At 30.6% G+C, this 7878-nt stretch overlaps 1 long non-coding RNA gene across 5 annotated transcripts; it reads right to left on the reverse strand.

Annotated features, from left to right (window-relative positions):
- Positions 1 to 9: 9 nt before the first annotated feature.
- On the reverse strand, positions 10 to 7654 carry LOC112904930. Of its 5 annotated transcripts, XR_003231460.1 has the most exons (5): positions 7558 to 7654; positions 6053 to 6158; positions 2623 to 2878; positions 2343 to 2567; positions 10 to 837 (listed from the first exon to the last, which is right to left on the reverse strand). It is a non-coding gene; the product is annotated as an uncharacterized LOC112904930 (long non-coding RNA). The 5 variants fall into 5 exon arrangements; XR_003231459.1 differs by lacking the exon at positions 6053 to 6158; XR_003231457.1 differs by lacking the exon at positions 7558 to 7654 and having other exon boundaries at positions 6053 to 6218.
- Positions 7655 to 7878: the final 224 nt, after the last annotated feature.

Consider the following 7878-nt stretch of genomic DNA (forward strand, 5'->3'; position numbering starts at 1 on the left):
GGAGCGCATAGAACAAGGGGGGGGGGAGTTTATAAAATCAATTTATTTAAATATACTTTTATTGGAGGGACTTTAGAACCATTTAAATAAAGAATACTAATTTATTAATTTTTGTTTTCAAGTTACGGCATGATTATTTTTACTTTGCTTTAAAAATCCACCCATTATTATTAGTTAAGAATAATAATTTACTTTCAAGTAAAAGGTAGAAGCAAAAGGTAAAAGTAAAAGCTTTTGCTACAATTCGTATCCATAATCTATACGTTTTCCTTGCAAAGAAATGCTTCGGATTAAAGTCCTTCTAGATAGATTTTAACACAAAACAGTCCTACAAATACATAAATGTTTACGTTTCAAGCTGTGTGATGCCTGAGCAGCTACTGAAAAGTTGAAAAGAGCGAGAAAAGTTGTTGTGAACCTAGATTCCTCTTTTTAGAAGCAAATCCTTTAGTTTTTGAGCAGATGGTTCTTCTTATAAATACAAATTATGTAAAACCTTTTACCTTAAAGCAAACCTTCGAATCAAAACCTTTTCCTTCGCTTTTCTTATGCATATACCTTGAAGGAATTGCATCAATTTTTGGAAGCAACATATCTTTACTTCTGTATACTAATTATACCAATGAATATTGTGCGTGGTACACCGTACAAGGTTTTAAATCGAATATTTTATTTAAATAACAAACGATGATTTTACTACCTGGTGGACCTCCAAATCCATAGTCACTATTTCGTGGACCAGGATATATTTCTAAGGGAAACAGTCTTGTTGTTTGCCAAGTATGCCATATAAGTTCCTCGCCAATCCCACCAGATTTTCGAAGAGATGATGGAAATCTAATAAATAATTATGTATATCTATACTACGTAAAACGCAAAACTAAAACGTGAAATATTCACTTTACAGAAGAAGAATAAATTAAGAGTAATAAACTAAAACGAAGTAACCTAGTCTAAATTCTTACTGAATATTGATGGGAGACAGAATACTCTTAATAAATGGGCAATTAACTCATTGGCTTCTAAACATATTTCACATAAAATGATACATAATAATTGATAAGAAACAATGTTCCCTTTAATGTTTAGGATCGAAAGTTGGTATAAACACCGTGACCCCTGACTCGACCTCCAGCATAGCAATTTTGGCACAATGTTTTTTGATATCACTAGTGTTTAGTTAATATGATACAGGATGTCCAGAAAGGGTAGGAGGTGTTTGTAAATTCAATTAATGAAATTACAAGTCAAAAAAAAATATCTTGTTTTTAAACAAAGTTTTAGAAAGTTAAGTGTCAAAAATGATGTTGTCCAAATGTAGACCCTCGCGCTGCTGGCACTTCTCCAATCGAAAACGGAAATTAGCCGCCATGCGTCTACACATCTCCCTGGAAACGGCGGCCATTTCGGTGTGGATATTGTGCTTTAATTGTAGTAGAGATCGTGGTTTGTTTGCATACACGTTCTCTTTAAGATATCTCCATAAATAAAAATAAGCAGGAGGTGTAAGATCGGGAATCTCGAAAGCCGGTTGATAGTGCCTCCACCAGAGATCACTTTTTCCGGAAACAATTGATTAACAACCGCAAGCGATTGGTTTAAGGTGTGCCAAGTGGTCCCATCTTGTTGAAATCATCTTTCCACATTAAAACCACCAAACTCTTGCAGTTGTGGAACCAAAAAGTTTCTTAACATGTCACAATACCAGTAACTGTTTACCGTAAGTGTTCGCCCTCGCCGGTCTTCAAAAAAAGAAGGCCCAATGATGCTTTCACCAAACATGCTAGCCCAGCAATAACTTTTGGACTATGTAGTGGTTGTTCATGTTTATATCTTGGATCTTCTTTGGCCCAGTAGCAACAGTTCTATTTGTTTACATGACTATTTAAGTGAAAATTCGCTTCGTCACTAAACAGAATGTTTTCAAACGTTGGAAAGCGTTGAAGCATTTCATTTGCAAAATTCAGTCGGAGAAGATAGTGGGTAACGTGCAGTTTTTAAACTAACTGAATTTTGTAGGCTGTAAGATGTAAATCTTGCTTCAGAATCTTCTGTAACGACGATTTTTTAATGTCAAGTTCTTGACTGCGTTTGCGAACTGATTGAGACGGATACCGCACACCTCCGAACTGCGCCGTTACAGGGACACCGCAGATACAAATACCCCCTGTTCTTTCCGGACACCTTGTACTTTTATTTAACTGACTGACTTTTTATCCATAAACCATTGTGTTGAAGGGGTCACCTGTTTACGATTTTAGGCATATTTGGACCAATAACAATTAATATCTTTTGCAAAATTAATTTCTTTATAAATGTAACTCTAGAACCTCTTTAAGTACCTTAAAGTTATGGTAACTTGTTCAGGAATACTGTCGGTACCAGATAAACTATCATCAAATTCAACTGCTGCAAAAACAAGTTCGGGACTTTCCCAACTTTGTAAAAATCTCTGCATTTCTGTTGCCGTTTTAAAAGGAATACTTGACAGTCCCAATCTGTTTGCAACCTCATTCATTATTTTATCAATCTCAGGATTTATCGGGGAATGAACCAATACTGAATAACTTCAACAAGAGTAAATCTTAGCTCATTCGTTTTAAGATGTTAATGATAACTTACTTGCCATTTATTTCAATCGGAAATGAAGTGTAGTTTCTTCCTTCAGGATTATAATTCATTTTAATTATCCCTCTCAGTACAATAAGTACCAAACAAAATAAAACTGGAATTATAATTTGAAAAATGGTTTGAAGAAGATTTCGTCTTTGTAATGTGAAATTTTTCCATATTAAAACTGAAAACTTGCTTCCACGTTCATTTAGAGAGCTCCATAAGTGATTAGAATTTGAATACATATTAGGTTAACGGAAATAAACTAAAAAAATGACATTATTTATGACGCTGGATTCTTTCAAATCATCAGATCTTTTAATTCTATAAAATAAAAGCCTTTGCTTTACAGTAAAAGTGAATGCAACTTTTTAAAAAATCATACTTAACAAGCCTGTCATTAATATGCACAAAAGTTATACAGTGTGTTCAGAAGAAGTTGTAAAAATTTACTATTTACGAAATATACACACAATTCTTCTTTTTTATTTATCTTACCTAGCTAATTACTAATTAAACGTTGAAATAATTAATCAACCACAAGGGACTTTTTTCTGCAAAATTGTTTCTAATAAATTATTTATTAAACCTTAAAAAACTTTTCAAAGCATCCGAACATAGCGTAAGGTAACCAGGAAACAACCCTTGTGACCAAAGTTAAACTTTACTAAAAGACAAAATCACGTGATCTAAACTTAGAATGTATAATCCTAATGACCAGCATAGAAAAGTGAATACAAGAAAGGAAGTCAGACAAGAATGCACATCGAATTATTGTAAGTGGAAACAATTATTTTTCCATTTATGGCAAATGGTTTTGAATGGAATTTACAAATTTTCCATTGCTTCTCATTGAAGTTCAATTGAAATTTTTCCTACGGGATTGTCACCGCTACTTTTTAATCTACATATCCAAGATGCGATAAACATAAAAACAGAACAACATTAGGGTCAGATATACAAGATTTGTAGATGATATAGCGGTTCCAATTCTCTAATTTCCCTACTTGCAAGGCGACCATATTTTTTTATTTCAAATTCGGGACGGGAACTTGTAGCGGGTAGGGGGTAGTTAAGTTAAATAACTTAAATATGATTTTTTTAATAATTTTTTTTAATAAAAATTATACATNAGGCGACCATATTTTTTTATTTCAAATTCGGGACGGGAACTTGTAGCGGGTAGGGGGTAGTTAAGTTAAATAACTTAAATATGATTTTTTTAATAATTTTTTTAACAAAAATTATACATAAATACTATTTAAGGATATAATAAAAATCAGTATTTTATTCAAAAATTCGGGACAATCCGGGACAAAAAACCTGAATCCAGGACAAATATTGCTTCTAAAAAATCCGGGATGCAAAGTGGAAATCGGGGACTGTCGCGGCCAATCCGGGACGTATGGTCACCTTACTACTTGCAGCATGGTTCTAACATTCCACGCTCCGACTCGTGAAATATTGCACCCCCGAGGTAGTCCCCGCCCGGACATCCGAATGGGGGACTAGTTTACGTTTGGACTGTTTTACCCCAGAGGACGCCATCATTCTAGGGAACCCAAAATATCGAGGCCCCTTATTTTCCTATTTCTGCTTGATGCTATTTCTTGGTCTCAAATTAATTAACAACTAAGCTATCCTATAAGGTGACAACAAATTATTGTAGATATTAAAATCTATGTAATCAAAAACACCGAGAGTTTCGGAAGTATGACAATCTCACATAACTCAAAACTCAGAGAGATAATAAGTACCTATAGGGATGAAATATAAGGAATTTCTCAGATTGCACGTTTATTTCCTATACATAGATACACTTTTTCATCATCCCGCGACCAGGAAGTGTTTTTCCAGGATATGTAGATAACTTAGCAATCATGTTACGTACTCACAGAAAGAAAACTCGGGAAAGCTTTCAGTTCAGAGGAATAAGTAATATATATCTTTACATCATTCAAAATCACATTTGCAACACCTATTGGTCAGTTTAATTGATATGTACGTATCACATACGTAAAATAGAATGTAATACTAGCTGCAGGTTTGTGTTCTTTCACAATTTCTCAATAAAAATTTTTGAATACAAATAGTTACAATTGGTCTTATCACAAGTTGAGTAATAATTTTTAAAATGTTCCCTTGATGTAAAATGCTTTCAAATGGTATTTTCAAATTCTGTGAAATGAGAAACACACTTCCTACTTCAATCACGTCTTAAACCTTACAGCATTAAGTTAGCATATGAGCCAGGACATTCAATTCGTAAACCTTAGGCCACCCAGACTTAACGAAGCTATTCCCTTGATGATACTTTCGTTTAACTGGCTAATTTAATTTGAATTAATTATTTGATTCAGTATATTGGAAAAAAGAAAATAAAGTGTTTGAGATCGCTGCCCCATCACCGTTTTTTGTAAATGCGTAATTTATATATCAATTTTTATTTGTTTTACATAGAAAAATATTTTGATTCTACCTTTAATAGAATTTCAGTAAGCAGGTGGAACAATAACAATAACATTTAATTTGCACCAAATTTTGTTGATTAAAAANATCAATTAAATTCAATTATCCATTATTATTACTTTACTCAGCCTTTTATCCATAATGATCACATGACCTTTTCTATTAACTAATCGCGAATAAATAAAACTTACTTTTTAATGTGTTTTTAATAAAATAATCAACAAATTCAATCCAAAAGAAGTTAGAACAATTTATAACTTCACAAATTCACTAATACTGAAACAGACTAAAAATACGAAACCTATGTGAATTACTAATTGACAATACCTATGCAGATAAGATATGCAATGTTTACCTTTGACTAATCATAATTCGGAAATGATTATTTCGCAAAAGATCAATATTAGTAAAAATAAAATTGATAACTGATTGTGAGCTCTGAGAGAAGTTTAAAAAAGACACGAAATATTTTATTAGTTCTTTGGAGATTGTAATTTACAATGATGATTTTTAATGATCTAATATACTTAACGGTTCATTTTATCAATCATTTTAGTTTTTGAGTAGATTTGTACCTATATAAACAACTATAGTTTGTTTGAAAAGGATATATTTAGAATGGTTTATTCATTCTGAAAAATATTTGAACGAATCTAAATATCCACCAGATTTAACAGCAACGAAAATAAACTTTTCTTCCTAAATAAAGAATCCCTTCTTCTCATTCAATAAACATAAAAAAGGAATATTATATTTGTTGTTATATTGTCACGTAATAGTTTCATATTGCACTTTTATAATAACAAATTCTAGTACACAGAAACAAATTCCGGTCCCAAAATTCAATGAAATTCACTTTTATTAGGTGGAGAACTACAGTCTACAGTAAGATTTACTAATTACTGTTTCGCACTTAGGTTGGAGGTTTGCAAAATTTTACTTTATTTATGAAAACAACACATTTATTTACCCAAAAAAGATAAGATGTGAGCAATTATTAGTTATCTTGTACATATGTTAAACCTTGCAGGCACATTACATGTGCGCGATATTTAGTAGCATTCACCTGGTAGTTACTATAAAAAAAAAATTATGAAACACTAACCTAGTATATAAGCAAATAATTTTTTTGTACTTTAAACATAATCCCTTTTTCATTTAAAATTTTAGACATTCTCATCATTACAAAATTTCTTATTTCTGCTACTATTCATGTACTAAATATATGTTAAGTTTTGTATAGAAAGCTCGATGAACTTCATCGCTTTTTATACGAAACGAAAAGTAATAAACAATGTAGACAATCCAATAATAAACGATCAAACTTTCGGCAATAAAGATAATAGTTTGCTATACTGATAACATAAATTTGAACCAATATTATAAGATTTTAAGTACATTGATACCTTTGTAACATTTAAAGTATTTTAAAAAATATTTTTTAACTAAAATTTATATTGCTGCAAACAATTATTCCAATATCAAAATATGTAGGTACAATTATACCATTCAACTGAAGCAGCTAACATTTCTCTTTTTTAATAAAATACTTGAATAGTTTCATTAAATATAAACAATACGTAGTACAATAAATAAAATAAAAAATCTCATCGAGAAAGTTGATTTAAATTAAAAATAATTTTGATTAATAGCAGCTTTAGGTACATATTTTTAGTATGGCTTCATAATTGCTTCACATCAAGATGTTGAAATATTTTAATTCCAAAATACTAATATTGCTAATTTTACTTGTTTGGATTTGAGATTTCAGAACATGACCTGTTACCAGTTTTCCTACATCCCCTAAATATTATCACGACTCCCTTGGCAGTCGCCACCCTCACTTTGAGAATCACTGATCTAGGCTACCTTTCTTTTTCGTGTACGAAGTTGTAGACTGAATACTAATTTACATAGACATGATAACAATTTTAAATGTTTTATTATGATTCATTTAAAATAATCATGTTTCACTAAGAGTTAAAGCTTCAGCATATTTAATTTTTTTTTATCTACAGCAAAGAGCAGCGAAAACAATCATTGCTCTTACATTTTTTAGCACATGTTAATAAATTATATTTTATCTTTATTTCCCTCATATTTTGTTTCTATCATGACAAAAGCTGTCAAGCAATTAAAATATTATGAGAATACTTAAAAAAATAAATTAATTTATGTATAGATAATGAACAAATAATATTACCAGTATTTAACAAGAGTATTAATTGGCTATATTTTTTGATGCTGTGTTACCTACATTGACTTCCATTATTTTCTTAAAACTACCCTACCATTAAATTGAAAAATTTCCCTTATTTTACAAGAAGCATATAGAATCAGTAATGACTTAGTTTTGTAGCAAGCAATATTAATCAATTAAATTCAATTATCCATTATTATTACTTTACTCAGCCTTTTATCCATAATGATCACATGACCTTTTCTATTAACTAATCGCGAATAAATAAAACTTACTTTTTAATGTGTTTTTAATAAAATAATCAACAAATTCAATCCAAAAGAAGTTAGAACAATTTATAACTTCACAAATTCACTAATACTGAAACAGACTAAAAATACGAAACCTATGTGAATTACTAATTGACAATACCTATGCAGATAAGATATGCAATGTTTACCTTTGACTAATCATAATTCGGAAATGATTATTTCGCAAAAGATCAATATTAGTAAAAATAAAATTGATAACTGATTGTGAGCTCTGAGAGAAGTTTAAAAAAGACACGAAATATTTTATTAGTTCTTTGGAGATTGTAATTTACAATGATGATTTTT

Source organism: Agrilus planipennis, unplaced genomic scaffold, assembly GCF_000699045.2.
Source record: "Agrilus planipennis isolate EAB-ADULT unplaced genomic scaffold, Apla_2.0 scaffold228, whole genome shotgun sequence".
Taxonomy (NCBI): Eukaryota; Metazoa; Arthropoda; class Insecta; order Coleoptera; family Buprestidae; genus Agrilus; species Agrilus planipennis.